This window comes from Mustela nivalis (assembly GCF_964662115.1).
Source record: "Mustela nivalis genome assembly, contig: HAP1_SCAFFOLD_44, whole genome shotgun sequence".
In the NCBI taxonomy this organism is placed as follows: Eukaryota; Metazoa; Chordata; class Mammalia; order Carnivora; family Mustelidae; genus Mustela; species Mustela nivalis.
In genome coordinates, this window is record NW_028136546.1 from 1,423,083 (window position 1) to 1,436,494 (window position 13,412).

The 13,412-nt window shown below is 46.4% G+C and overlaps 1 long non-coding RNA gene across 1 annotated transcript in view; it reads left to right on the forward strand.

The window, feature by feature from the left end:
- The first annotated feature begins 466 nt into the window (after window positions 1-466).
- Window positions 467-13,412, forward strand: part of LOC309856972 — a 31,049-nt gene continuing 18,103 nt past the window's right edge. The window contains exon 1 of the long non-coding RNA XR_014307427.1: window positions 467-680. This is a non-coding gene — a long non-coding RNA (uncharacterized lncRNA). The remainder of the gene's footprint in view (window positions 681-13,412) is intronic.

Genomic DNA, 13,412 nt, shown 5'->3' on the forward strand with positions numbered 1-13,412 from the left:
AAACCCAAACATCCATGTGGAAGTGCCATCCCTGCCTGGAGATGAGTAGACTGCTCAAACAGATCCTGGGCAGGCATCTCAGCCCAGGCCTGTGCTGGGGAAGCTGGTTCATGGCTTTGGGCGCAATCAGGAAGCCAGCAAACTGACGGAAGAGTGCAGCCAGGGTTAACAGGACTGATGATCTTTTTGCAGCCAGGCCGCGGGTGGACACCCGCTCAAGGAGCCAGGCTAGGAGGCTGCCCAGCGCCAGCGCTGGCAAAGCTTGCAGCCCCCGGGGCTTCCCCCCGCGCCCCAGCCAGGGCGGGGCCTCAGGAGGGAGGGGGGCGGGGCGGCGCAGAGAAGGGGCTTTGCTAATTGCCAAAGCGAAAAGTGAGCTCGCGGAGGACTCAGGAGGGAGGGGGGCGGGGGCGGGTGGAGGGCGGCGGGGAGAAGGCGCTTTGCTAATTGCCGAAGCTGGAAGTGAGCTCACAGAGGATGTGGCTGAGAGTCTGGGAGGAGGTGGAGGGGCTGGCGGAGGAGGGGCGGGCAGCGCCGCGGTGCTGTGCTGCGGCCCAGTCGGGACTGCAGGACCCACTGGACTCGCCGCCCGTACGCTCCCCTGTGAGGCCTCGCTGTCCCGCTCCTGCTGCCTGCTGCCCCTCCCTGCCCCAAGGCTTCTCCGGACCACCCTCTGCACCGGGGTAAAGTGACACCGCGCCGCGCCCTCACCTGGAGCAGAAAGCGCGGACCCGACCTGGGGGCGGAGAGGGAGGTTGTGGAGGCCCTGCCTCCCGGAACCCCAGGGCACCGGGACCACCCCGGACGCTGCGGCAAACCCGGGTCCTCATGGGGTCGGGCTGGGGACAGCGCCTTGCGAGGTGCCCCCCGCCAGCAGGCACGCTAGCCCCCATCTTTCCGCAGCCCCATGCGCCCGTGCTGAGGACCCCCTTCCCTCCCCCGCCGTGGCCCCGCTGCTTTTGTTCTGGACTTGGGATCCCAGGTGGAAACTAGTCCCTCAGACCTCCCTGGCAGCAAGGAGGGCAGGGAGGGATTCTTGGTTTTCTGCCCTGGCTCCTCCTCTCTCCCCATTCACAAGCCTTTTGGCTTCCCTTTCCTCTCCTCATTTTCAGTTGTCTGAAATGGTTTTCTTCTGCATGTTGACCCAAAGAGCTATTTCATGAATGAATATACACGAAACTGAGTTGGGGCCCACCTGTGAGAGCCCACCTGTAGAGGCCTTTCATTAGAATGGTCTCTGGTTCTAGCCTCAGTTCAGAATACTGCATGTACCTGAGGACCAAGTCCACATGTTTCTTTCATCTCTGACTTGAATTTGAAATCCTCCTCAGACTTCAGCTTCCAGGATTTCTCCAGTCCTTGCTCTCCCACTGTCTTGGTGGGGATCCGCCATGAGTGTTGAACACAGGAATGAATGAATGATATATACCCCAGACTGCTGGGGCTTTGTCTTCTTTTGCTGAGGTTGGAAAGGCTTGGGAGAGACCCCCTGTATGCAGATAGAGAGCTGCATGCAATTGCTTAGATAAACGTGTTCCCCACTTAATTGCTTGGGCATTGAACATTTCGCCCTTAACCTGTAGCTTGAGCAGTTAAAAGGAGACAATCTGGAGGTGAATCAGAAGATGGCTGAATCCACATGGTGGTGTTCTGGGTTTGGGAGATTTTCCTGGAGATTCAAAGGAAAGATATAAATTCTTCCAGTGGGGAGTGGTAAACTTTTTATCGATGGGAGATGGAAAATAAATGGTCTGGTTAAACTTTCCGGCCCCCTCAAAACCCATTATTTGAAAACACAAAAAGCAAAGTGAAGGGAGAAATCCTCCCACTCCCATTCCCACTCACCTCCATAGCCATCTCCTCTTCCAAGAACCTAACAGACAAGGTGCCAAGAAGTGTTAGGTACCAGCAGTGGTCTCAGATCTCATTCAAGAATCATGGTGAAAGGCTTTCAAATAGATTGTGGGGGAACAGGGGTCCAATTAGGGGGGACAAGTTTAAGGTTTGCCTGGTCCCCTAAAAATTAATGGCACTAGAGAAGATGAGCTTTGGGAACTATAGCTTAATGGATACAATGTGTTAAAAGCTTCAGTGAGTCATGGTGGGAAGAAGCCATGAGGGCAGCAAACACAGTCCTAGATGATGTTATTAATAGCACTACAGGCTCTAGATTTCCTGTGGTGGTGTTCTTGGCAAGACCAGCCCGGCCAAAGTGGATACTCTCAACCTGGAACAGAGGGTCTTGGAGATGCCAGCACGTGAGGTATGATGAGAGGGTAAAATGATAGGAGGTGTCCTTTGGAAGGACTGACTCCTTGACTTTAAAAGGGATAACCCAAATCTGTAGGTGAAATCTTTCTGGCTACAAAGAGGGCCAAGGCCTCCTAAGGCCAAGGTCTCCTCGTCACTTGCAAAGATGTCGAAGAATATATTCAGACATTTCAAAGATGTCCTCATATCATTGGTTCTCACTCTGGAATTCTATCAATAAGGTGAGAGTTCCTGTAGTTGAAAAAGAGATCTAAAAAGACTTCCCTTTCTCATGTAATTTCTGTAACCTCCAGGACACACCCACCTCCCCCTTCCAGCTCTGTAATGAAGCCACAGCTGGTGCCAATTTGTGGAACTCCTTAAAGGCTATTCTCCCTTATATACCCCCGGACCAAGTTCCCATGCTCCCTCACCCGATTTTCTGCACTCACCTCCCACCTGGTGTGTTCACACCTGCAAGTGCCTTTTACCAACCCCTTTGCCAAAAGGCAGCCAGAGTGACCTTTCAAAGACCTATCAGTTCCTGGCATTTGTCTCCATAGAAATCTGCACTGATCTTCTAACAAATTCTCAGTCCTCCAAAGGCACCCATAATCCTCCCATCAGTCTATTCATACCCCTCCAACTGACTGATGCCTGTTCTGCCCCATCTCTCTGCCCTTCAACCACACTGCCTCCTTCTTCCTGTGGAGACCTCTCATGGCACCTGCCTCCAAGCACAGGTGATTCCCATTGATGGGAAGACCCTCTTCTCTCCCCCATCTCCCCACTCCAGTTACTCCCACTTATTCGTGAGCTCACAAGCCCCATGGTACACACTCTCCATGCAGCCTGCTCTCTCTTTTCTAGCACTGGCCTCCGTTTCTAGCTGTGGTTGTGTCATGGATGTCCTTCCCCAGCCAGCCTCCAAGCTCTCCTTCCCTTTAGCTCCAACACCTGACACAGTGCCTGGCACGTAGTAAGCCCTGGCTAGCTTCTAAGAGCCTCACTGAGGGACTGAAAGCATTTTAAAAATGTCACTACGTAGGCTCCAAACTGTAGGCAGAAAAAGCTTTGCCTGGATTGACATTTTAGAGACGTATTGGTCAAGTTGGATGTGTTCACTGACTTTGCCTTGTAAAATTTAAAAAAAAAAAAAAAGGACCTCTGTATCGCTTCGCATCTACCGAAGGCGCATGTATACTATTAGACCACGTTATGAGCTTAATGGAAGGAGACAAGATGTTTTCGCTAAGAAAATGTATAAGACTGTTGAGGTCAAGTGGGAGGAAACAGTCCGTTTGTTGGAGCATTGCTATCTTACTCTATCACAGCCACTCATAAAAATCTGACACGGGGTGAGTCAGAATTGTCTGTCGGAGATGAGTTAGATCTGGCTCATGTTCCTACAGATATGAAAGCCAGAAACGAAAAAGGAGGCTTTAAAAGCGTGGGTTGAGGAGGCGGTGTGGTTCACTGCGATGAGCTAAGTGCCCAGGGCCACCAGCAGACATGCTGGCCTGTATCCTTCCTTTGTTCTGGGGTCCCTCTTGCACCATGTGGTGAGGCTGGTGGCTGGGAGCAGCTCAGGACAGGACCCGGTAGCATCTTAATTCTCCCATCCTCCTGTGGGCTCCAGTCGGCTCCAGTAGGTCTCAAGGGACAGCCTGCCTTCCTTGCAAAGCCCAGTAGCACTGGGAGCAGAAACTGGGGCCAAAGAGTGAGCACCCTGTTTGACAAGCTGGAGCAGCCACCTCTTCTTCAGATGCAGGGGGAGCCCTGGCATGCTGACTCCTCCCTTCTCCCTTTCCCCTTTCCTCTTTCCTCCCTCTTTCCTTCCCCTCTCTCCTTCCCTGGTGGTGCCCTTTCCCAATGCCCACTTCATCCCTTTTCCTTTCTACATGCCTGTCTTCTAGAGTTTCTTCTTTTTCCTCCCCATTACTTCCCTTCATCTGAATCTCCTCTTTGGTCCCTTTGTCCCTGCTCTCTGCTCCTCCTCCCCTTCCCTGGCCCCTGTTCAGCTCCATACTGAATGCAGGCAGAGCTGGACTAACATGCTCACTTGCTAGCTCAGCCACCCTCCAGAGAAGTCACTCTTCGGTGGCCACCTTCCTGACCCCCTGGTCGCTTCTCCACTTGTTCAGATATTGCTCTGAAGTCTGAGGAGGACAGAGCGGGGCTGCCACAGAAGCAGGCCAGAGGAGAAACCAAACCATGTGTCCACACTGTCCCCCAGCACTGCTGCTCTGAGAGCTTTCGGAGTCCTCAACAGGGTTAGGATTTAGGGGCTTCTTCAGAACCGGGAGTGAAAACAACCATAGGTCAAAAGAAAAGCTATGGCCCACACAAAAATAATAATCACAAATGAAAACTATGTTAACTCTGAAGTCCCAAAGTCGAAGAATTGCCTTGAATCTGTCACTAGAAAGCACCCAAGGCCTCACTCTCTGGGTTCTGGGTGCCCTGGGAATGGCAGGAGGCTCTGACATGCACGTGGGGGTGCCGAACTATGGGGGCTAGCCTGCCCGCTGGCGGGGTGGGGGGGGTACCTCCTGTGGCGATGTCCTGGCCCGACCCCCTGCGGAGGGGGTGTGGCGCGGCGTCCTGGGTGGTCCTGGTGCCCTGGGGTTGGCGGTTGCCTGGGCCCCGACCACTCCACCACCCCCCCCCTCCCCGCTCCTGTCCTGCGTTTTCTGCTTCAGGTGAGGGCGCGTCGAGGTGTCACTTTACCTGTGAGCAGAGGGTCCTCCAGAGAAGCCATGGGTCAGGGAGGGGCAGCAGGCGGCAGGAATGAGAACGGGACACCGCGGCCTCTGGGGCTAAGCTGGAGCGTGTGAGCGCAAGGGCAGCGAGTATGGTGGTTCCTGCAGTCCCGAATGGGCTGCAGCACAGCACCCTGGCGCTGTGCACCCCTCCTTCCCGCCTGGGCAATTAGCAAAGCCCCTTCTCCTGGCCGCCCCCACTCTGCCCCCGCCCCCCTCCCTCCTGAGTCCTCTGAGAGCTCACTTCCAGCTTTGGAAATTAGGAAAGACCCTTCTCTGCGCCGGCCCTGCCCCCTCACTCTAGGGGCCTGAGCCCTGGCTGGGGTGCAGGGCTATGCCCTAGCATGCTGCCCCATTGCCAGCGCCTGCGCTGGGCAGCCGCCTAGCCTGGCTCCCTCAGCGGGTGTCCACGGGCAGCCTGGCTGCCAAAAGATCATCAGTCCTAAAGGCCAGCTGCACTCTTGGGTCAGTTTGCTGGCTTCCAGATTGCGCCCAAAGCCAGGAAACAGCTTCCCCAGCACAGGCCTGGGCTGAGATGCCTGCCTGGGATCTGTCTGAGCAGTCTCCTCAACTCCAGGCAGGGATAGCACTTCGACCTGGATGTTTGGGTTTTTTGTTTGTTTTTTGGTCATTGGTTATTACATGACCTCCAGGGTAGGTGCTCCACAAAGGGAGTGAAAACAGGACGCCTGATATATATGCATATGGCCATTCTAGAAAAATAGCTTGGGGTTCTCTCGGAAACGTGGCATTGGTCCTTGCACTATGGTTTAATAGAAAAGGAATTATGCACCAAGTTACTTAAATGAGCATAGGTTGAAATCGTTTACTGAGAGTAAATATTTTAAATAGTTATATTTTAACTAAATCTATCATCAATCATAAATCTATTACACGAAGGTTACAGGCAATTTAAAAGCAAGAGCACTCTCTTCAGGGTTTTAAATAATCCTTGTCTGTCTTGGCACATGAGAAGGCAAAGATAGGAAATGGTTTGTAAAAGATCATATAATAGCTTTTACTAATTCTATTTATTTGACAGACAGAGATCACAAGTAGGCAGAGAGGCAGGCAGAGAGAAAGATGGGGAAGCAGGCTCCCCGTAAAGCAGAGAGCCTGATGAAGGGCTCGATCCCAGGACCCTGTGATCATGACCTGAGCCCAAGGCAGAGGCTTAACACACGGAGCCACCCAGGCGCCCCCAGATGAAATACATTTCTGACTTAGAAACTTCAGATAGAATTTTTTTGTCCATGATGACAACTGAAGAAAATGTGTCATCCCTAAACCTAACCTTAAACCCTACCAACACTGAAACCTAAGCTGACCTTAAAGCCCAAACTAGAACCCTGAATCCCAAACCTGGAATGGAACCCAAAGCCTGTACCTGAGCCCTGGATCCAAGCCCTGAACCACGAACTCAAACCCTAAACCAGACCTCCAAGTCATGAAACCTGAACCCAAATCTCAGCATGAAGTCAAACCCCAAATTTGACCTTGAACTTTATCCCATAAGCCCTGAGTCTTAAAGCCTAAATCATAAACTTAAAGCCCTAAACTATAACTCTGTTCCCTTGTCCTTCACTCTAAATCCTCACCATAACACTAAACCCAAAGCCTGATTAGAACTCTGACTAAAACCTGAACCTGAACCCAAATTCAAACCCTTTACCAACTTTGCTTATGCACTTGCCATTGATGGATATTTGCAGATTCTACCTCTTGATTCTTGTGAACATTGTTTGGGTTGGGGGCTAGGGTTAGGGTCTTGGATTAGGGTAGGGTCCAGGCTTGAGACCAAGTTGAGGTCAGAGTGTGGGTCTGCATCAGGGCCATGTTCAGTGCCACTGTTTGGGTCAAGGACTGTTGTAATTCCACATTGTTTCCAATTCATTGTTCCTTAGCTATTTGGGGGGAAGTTGGGGGGTATTCGGCTCCATGCACTTTGAATTTCCGGAATGAAATGGCGTCAGCTGGACCCCAGGAGGGAGCAGGACCTTCCACTGAAGGGTGAGCTCCCACAGTCCTGCACTGCCTTCCACCGCCTGCAGATGGCGCCAGACCCCAGCTCCCGCCCTGAGCCCAGGCTGCACAGCCACAGCTGGGACCTGAGCCCTGCCTTTTCAGGACCCACTGTGGAGACTTCTGGAGAATGTGGGGCGCCTCCCACCCTGACAGGACGAGCTGAGGAGGGTGTGGCTCTGCATCCACACTGACCGGACCTGTTGTGGAGGACGCGCCCACACTGGCAGCAGTCCAACCTCCTAAGGACCAGACGCTGGAGGAGGTGAGGAGAAGTCCCTTAGTGGACTGTCAAGGGGTTCGTGGTCTCAGGACCCCACAGAGAAAGGGCGCCCTGTGTAGACACTGGGGCTTCCGTCGTTTTGTGTGAGGAGACGTGGCCTCCTGCTGTGCTGTGCGCGGGGCTGTGGGGTCCCCACTTTCTGGGCTCGGGTGATCCTTGGTCCTTGTCTGTGTTTGTATGCTCGCGGATTTGGTTCCTGGGGCTCCTCAGATGGTCTGCAGTCAGGGAGCGTGTGCCTTCTTTGGTGCTTGTGCTCTCCTCACCTCAGCCCTGCGGGGTCCTTCCCGTGTCCACACCCACTCCAGGCTTGCGCCGAGTCCGGAAATTCGGGAGCCAGAGTGAGGACTCTGTAGCCGGTTTTGGGGGAGAGTAGGTATTTTCCCAGTGTGGGTTCTACCCTGAGCACAGTGCCTCCCCATCTCCGTGTGTTCCCCTCCCTGTCTGTCGTCATTGTTGCAGGGCTGTCACTTTCTTGGTTCAGGGACCTCCTGGGTATCTTGCTATCTTGGATGCAGGTGTAAATGAGATCGTTCTCAGCAGTCTCTTTCTGATGGGTCCTTCCGAGAACCTAGGAGTGCCACTAATTTGTGCATATTGATTTTGTTCCTTGCAAGTTCTTGAATTTATTAGTTCGATTGGCCTTAAACTTAATCTGCCAGTTATTTGACCAGCAGCATGGGTTTAATTGGGAAGAGCAGAGAATGGCAGTCTGGGCTGAGCAAGCTAAGGTCCCATCACAGGCAAGTGCGAGAAACAAAGGAGAGGAACATTATTTCTAGGAGGAGGAAGAAGTTGGGAAGGGTGCTTGAAGGAAAGTCCCTTGGAGAAAGGCAGGGTGATGGAGAATTCTCACCAGCTGAGCTGCAAAGCTCCTACAAAAAGTCAGGAGATGAACCTCCAGCTTCCCCTGTGGGGCCTAAAATTGGTGAGTCTCTCCTGTGGGGGATTGCAATGTGGGGTCTGTAATGGGCACTGAGCACCAGGCGCCCCCTTCCAGCCTCCCCTTCTGGCATCCCCAGTCCACTTTACTGGGGCTTCCCTTCCTGCTTTTGCACAGTTCTAACCAGCTTGTGGTGGAACGTTGTGGAAAAACTGAAATTCCAAATCCACTGCTTCTACTGCACATGAGATACAGGGGCCCATGATTTAATCCTCCCACGAGTCTCTTGCTAGCCCCACCTGTCCGTTACTCATTTTGAGAGTTGATATTTCCAAAGTACTGTAATTCTAAAAATTTCTGAATTAGCTGTATTATTTCTTTTTAGGTATGAAGTTAACTTCCAATTATATGAATTTAATATTTTGGTCATTGTTTTCTAATTTTATTGCCTTATTCTTGGAAAATATAGCCTGATATTTAACTCTAGGAATTTATTGGCATAGACTTCTGGCCTAAATAATGGCCTGTTTGTGTAAATGTTCAACTTATGCTTATATACTTACTGAAGACTCTTGTTTTGGGGTCAGGATGGCTACATTTATTAATAGATCAGGACTATTAGATTCTCTAAATTTTGATGTCTCTTAATTTAATCTAATTAAATTATCAGTTAATGAAAGAAGTTAAATTTTTTATGTACTACTGCATCTAAACTTATCAAAGTCTTTTGCTATAATTAGACAAGTATGTCATCCTGTTTTTATACCAAGTCTTACATTAAAAAAATCATACTATCTGAAATATTATTTATTTTTATTATTATTTATTTTTTTAAAAGATTGTATTTATTGGGGTACCTGAGTTAAGTGTCTACCTATAGCTCAGGTCATAATACCCGGGTCCTGGGATAGAGCCCCGCAGGGTGTTCCCTGCTCAGTGGCGTGCTTCTCCCTCTCCCTCTGTTTTTCCCTCGGCTGTGTGCATGTTTTTCTTTTCTCACTCTCTCTCAAATAAATAAGTAAAATTTAAAGATTATCTCTCTCAAATAAATAAGTCAAATTTTTTTTCTCAATGGGAGGGAGAAGCAGACTCTCCACTGAGCAGGGAGCCTGATGCAGGGCTCAATACCAGGACCCTGGGATCATCACCTGAGCTGAAGGCAGACACTTGAACCGACTAAATCACCCAGGCACTCCAGCTGTTTATTTATTTATTTTTATTATGCATATGTTTTATCTCTCTTTTCTACAAGTCTTTTTTTTGATCTTTTTACTTTTTTCATAAAACTGAATTATTTCAAGATGACTTGGTCATCCTCTTTTCCCCAACCTCAAAGATCATAGAGTATATTTTAACTGTTAAAATAATATTAGTATTTAAGTGCTGCCTACACAAATTAAGGCAAATTATCTGTGGTCTGTATTCCTGAAAATATTTTTTTATTATGCCTTCCTATGCCAATGACATTTTATAAGGATCTAAATGTTTCCATTTGTGATTTTTTTTCAAGATAATAAAGCTATTACTTCATTCTTTTTTATATCTGATGTTATTTAAAAAAATTCTGTCAGTCTGATTCTTGTTTCTTTATTAATGAATTATTTTTTGTCTCTCTAACACTTGTGATTTTTTTTGTGTGTCTTTGGTATGTATGCCCTAGTTTGGGATTCATAGAGTCAACTCTAGTTATGAATATTTTCTTTCTTTTCTTGTATGTAAGTTTTAATCCAGTGTCTTGACTATTTTATGCTTGAGAAATAGATGTACATTAATATTCAAATATTTCTTTTCTTTTCTTCTTTCATTTAAAAAAAGTCATTTATTTTATTTTATTTAAAAATATTTATTTATTTATTTGGAGTAGAGAGAGAGGGTCATGAAGAGTGGCTGATTATATACTTTCAATTTGGGAGGAGGTTAGGGATAGCACAAGCCTCCAAGGTATTTTATAAACAAGGTTTCCAGGACCTTGAGGGGGCTAGCTATTGTTAGGGAAAGGTCATTTATTACTATTTAGTAAAAACTCAGGGAAGAGACTCTTCTGATGTGTATCAGTGGGTATATGCTTGGGAGATGATTGCCAATGTATATCTTGAGGGCAGGGGTGGGGAGTAGAGATAAAGAAGTTTCCAAAGTAATTTTTACATGTGAAAGTAGATTTTCAGTATCCTGGGGGGAGGACTAAGAATGCTTTTTGCCCTGAGTGGATGTGTCCACATGGAAGCAGCTGAGTCCCCAGAGGAGCTTCAAGGACTTGTCAACAGGCTATGAGTAGTAAGGAAATCTAATTTCTTCTCTAGCTTTTGTTCCACACACATCACCTACATCTTACACCTCTTTTATATTGATAATTTTAATGCTTTGCTGGTATCCAGATGACTATATCCTTAAGTGACTTCTTATCTCTATTGAATCCATTACATATTCTATCCATTGTATTCTTAATTCAACTAGATTACATATATTTAATCTATTAGTACCACTAGGTTCTTATTCTTGTTTTTATTTCAAAATCTTTCCTTATTTCCTTACATTATTTATTGGGTATATTTTAAATCCCTGAAATACTCACTTATTATATATAAGCTGTCAACCGTATTCTTATTTTGAGGTAGCTATATCTTTTTGGGTTTTAGGACATCATACCAACAATGCCAAATAATTTTCAGACAACAGCAGGATCTCCAAGAATTCAACTAAATTCTGACACTATCTACCTGAACATAGTGTAAGATTTCATCAGTTAAGGGATCAGTCCTCCAAGACTATCTCCAACCCCACCTCAGATGCCAGTCTCACTGTAGGCCCCAGGTTATTACCTGTGCTTGTGACTGAGCAACTACAGGTTGGAGGTCCCAATGGCCTACTTCTTACATTCTTTTAATTTGCTACAGGGACTCACAAAACTCAGAAAAATACTTACTTTATGTTTGCCAGCTTATTAAAAGATATAATAGAAGATTTAAATCAATAGATAGATAAAGAAGTGCACAGGGCAAGGTATGGAGAATGGGCACAGAGCTTCTATTACCTTCTGTAAGACTGCCACTCTTCCTGCCTTTTCATACATTTAACAAACTAAAAGCTTTCTGAACCCAGTCCTTTCAGCTTTTCTGTGGAGGCTTCATGACATAGTCATGACTGACTAAATCATTGTCATTTGCTGATCTAATCTCCAGATCCTCTTCCCTCCCCAGATAATCCTGTATTGGGAGGAAGGGGAGGCATGTTGGGCAAAAAGTTGTGAAGGCTTTCACCAAGTGGTTGGTCCTTCAGGCAAACAGCCCTTGCCTTGAGTGAGGTCTGAAGGTCACTTCATTAACATAACAAAACACACCTCTCTCACCCTTATCACAGGAAATCCCAAGAGTTGTAGGAGCTGTGAGTCAGTAGCCATGGTTGAAAACCAAATATTCAGATGACCAAAATATATTTCTTGTAAACCACTATATTACACTACATGCTTAAGTATTTAATTATGTGATCTTTTAAACTAATATTTTTCTAAGAGTATAAACTGTTCTGGCAGTAATCTGGATTGGGGAGTGATGTATTGCCAAATTTCTGTCGTTTTAGTTCAGGAAGTCAAAGAGAAAGAACAGGAGAGCCCCGTAGGGCAGGAAGTTCAAAGTAACAATGTTGACTACTACTCCCTTTTCTTGATTTTTTTTTTAAACAAGCAAATCTTCTCTTCAGAGTTGCAGTTTAAAGCCAAGAACATGCGGAATTGGGAGAAAAAATAGTTAAATTTGGAGACTTGCAGAGGTAGAATCAGAGTAGTGAAAGCCATTACAGCAACTGACCTAACTGAGGTCAGTCTTTGGTGAATCACAGAAACAGGTGGAGTTGTCAAACAAAGGAATCTTTGTTTACAACATACAAGGAGATCACAGGGAATAAGTTCCAAAGCCTTGACTGTTTGAACAGGAGAGAGATTTTTATTTAGTATTTAAGATGAATACTCAGAAGGGAGAGTTTTATTATTCCATGTATGGTTGGTCATAAGGTTGTGATGCATGCACATCCACATATGTATTTGTGCAATATGTATTGCATGTTCACCTGAATGAAGCTTGTATTCCACCGAGGGCAGAAACTTCAACGTTAGAATAAAGCAGAGGTAACTGTTGGACAAGGGAATGGGACTCTGCAGGCTTCAAGAGCAGATAGAAACTAGATGGGGTCTTGGGCTCATTTTCTGGGACAAGGAATGCAAGGCCTTGATTGCTTTTGAAATAGCACTAGGAGTTTTACCACTGATTTATTGTCTCAATAGCTTAGGCTATTTCCTGGTCTGGTGGTGACTGTTAGTTTTCCCATTGCCTTGTTCCCTCAAAATCCTTAAGGAGTGAGGTTTTTGCATTTCTTTTTAAGAACCTCCCAGGAAGTTTTGGAAGAAGTGTGCTTGGGCAAGTATACAGGTGGGGTATAGATCATTGAAAATAGCTGGGGACAAAAAATGACTTTTCTTATGTCAGGAAAACTATATGTCATCTTAATTTTCTGGGAACCTCTAATTCTTTCTGCTGATGTTACCAGCAGGCTTCTGAGATATTACTGATTGTTCTCTTGAACCTAAGGAAAAAGAAATGTAGAAAGCAAAAGACAAAACTTTAAAATCTATCCTCCAACTCATCAATTCACTGCAGCCACCTCTCTGTCTTTCCCTTTCTCTTTTTCTTTATCTTTCTCTCTCACTTTCTCTCTCACATACGCACAACACACACAAATCATCTTAAAACAATTTTTAATTTTCCCTATTCCATTTTAATATACTTGAGGCATGATCATTTTCTTAGTAAATACAAGAAAAAAAAATCTAGGATTCCATCATTCTGTGTGATTAAAGTATAGAGGAATTTACTTCTAATAGCACTTATAAAAACATATTTTATTTATGTAATATTATATAATCAGGTGCCTGCATTTTTCTTATTCTCCAACTAGTGTTATTTGGCAATTAATATTTTGTCAATCAATATTCCCCTATATCTGAATGTGTGGGCAGTGAGAGATGAGTTAGAGGCAAGGATGGTGAACACTCCCAACAACTGCAGACTACATATATCTTAAGCCATGATTTTCTTTGCAAAGGTCAACATTGATAATGTTTAGTCATACCTCCGTGTACCAGGAAAGAAGTAGCATATTTCTTGAAAGACACAGCTATCAAAGCTCCATTGAGAAACTGTAAAGATGGACAAGCGATTTCCAAATT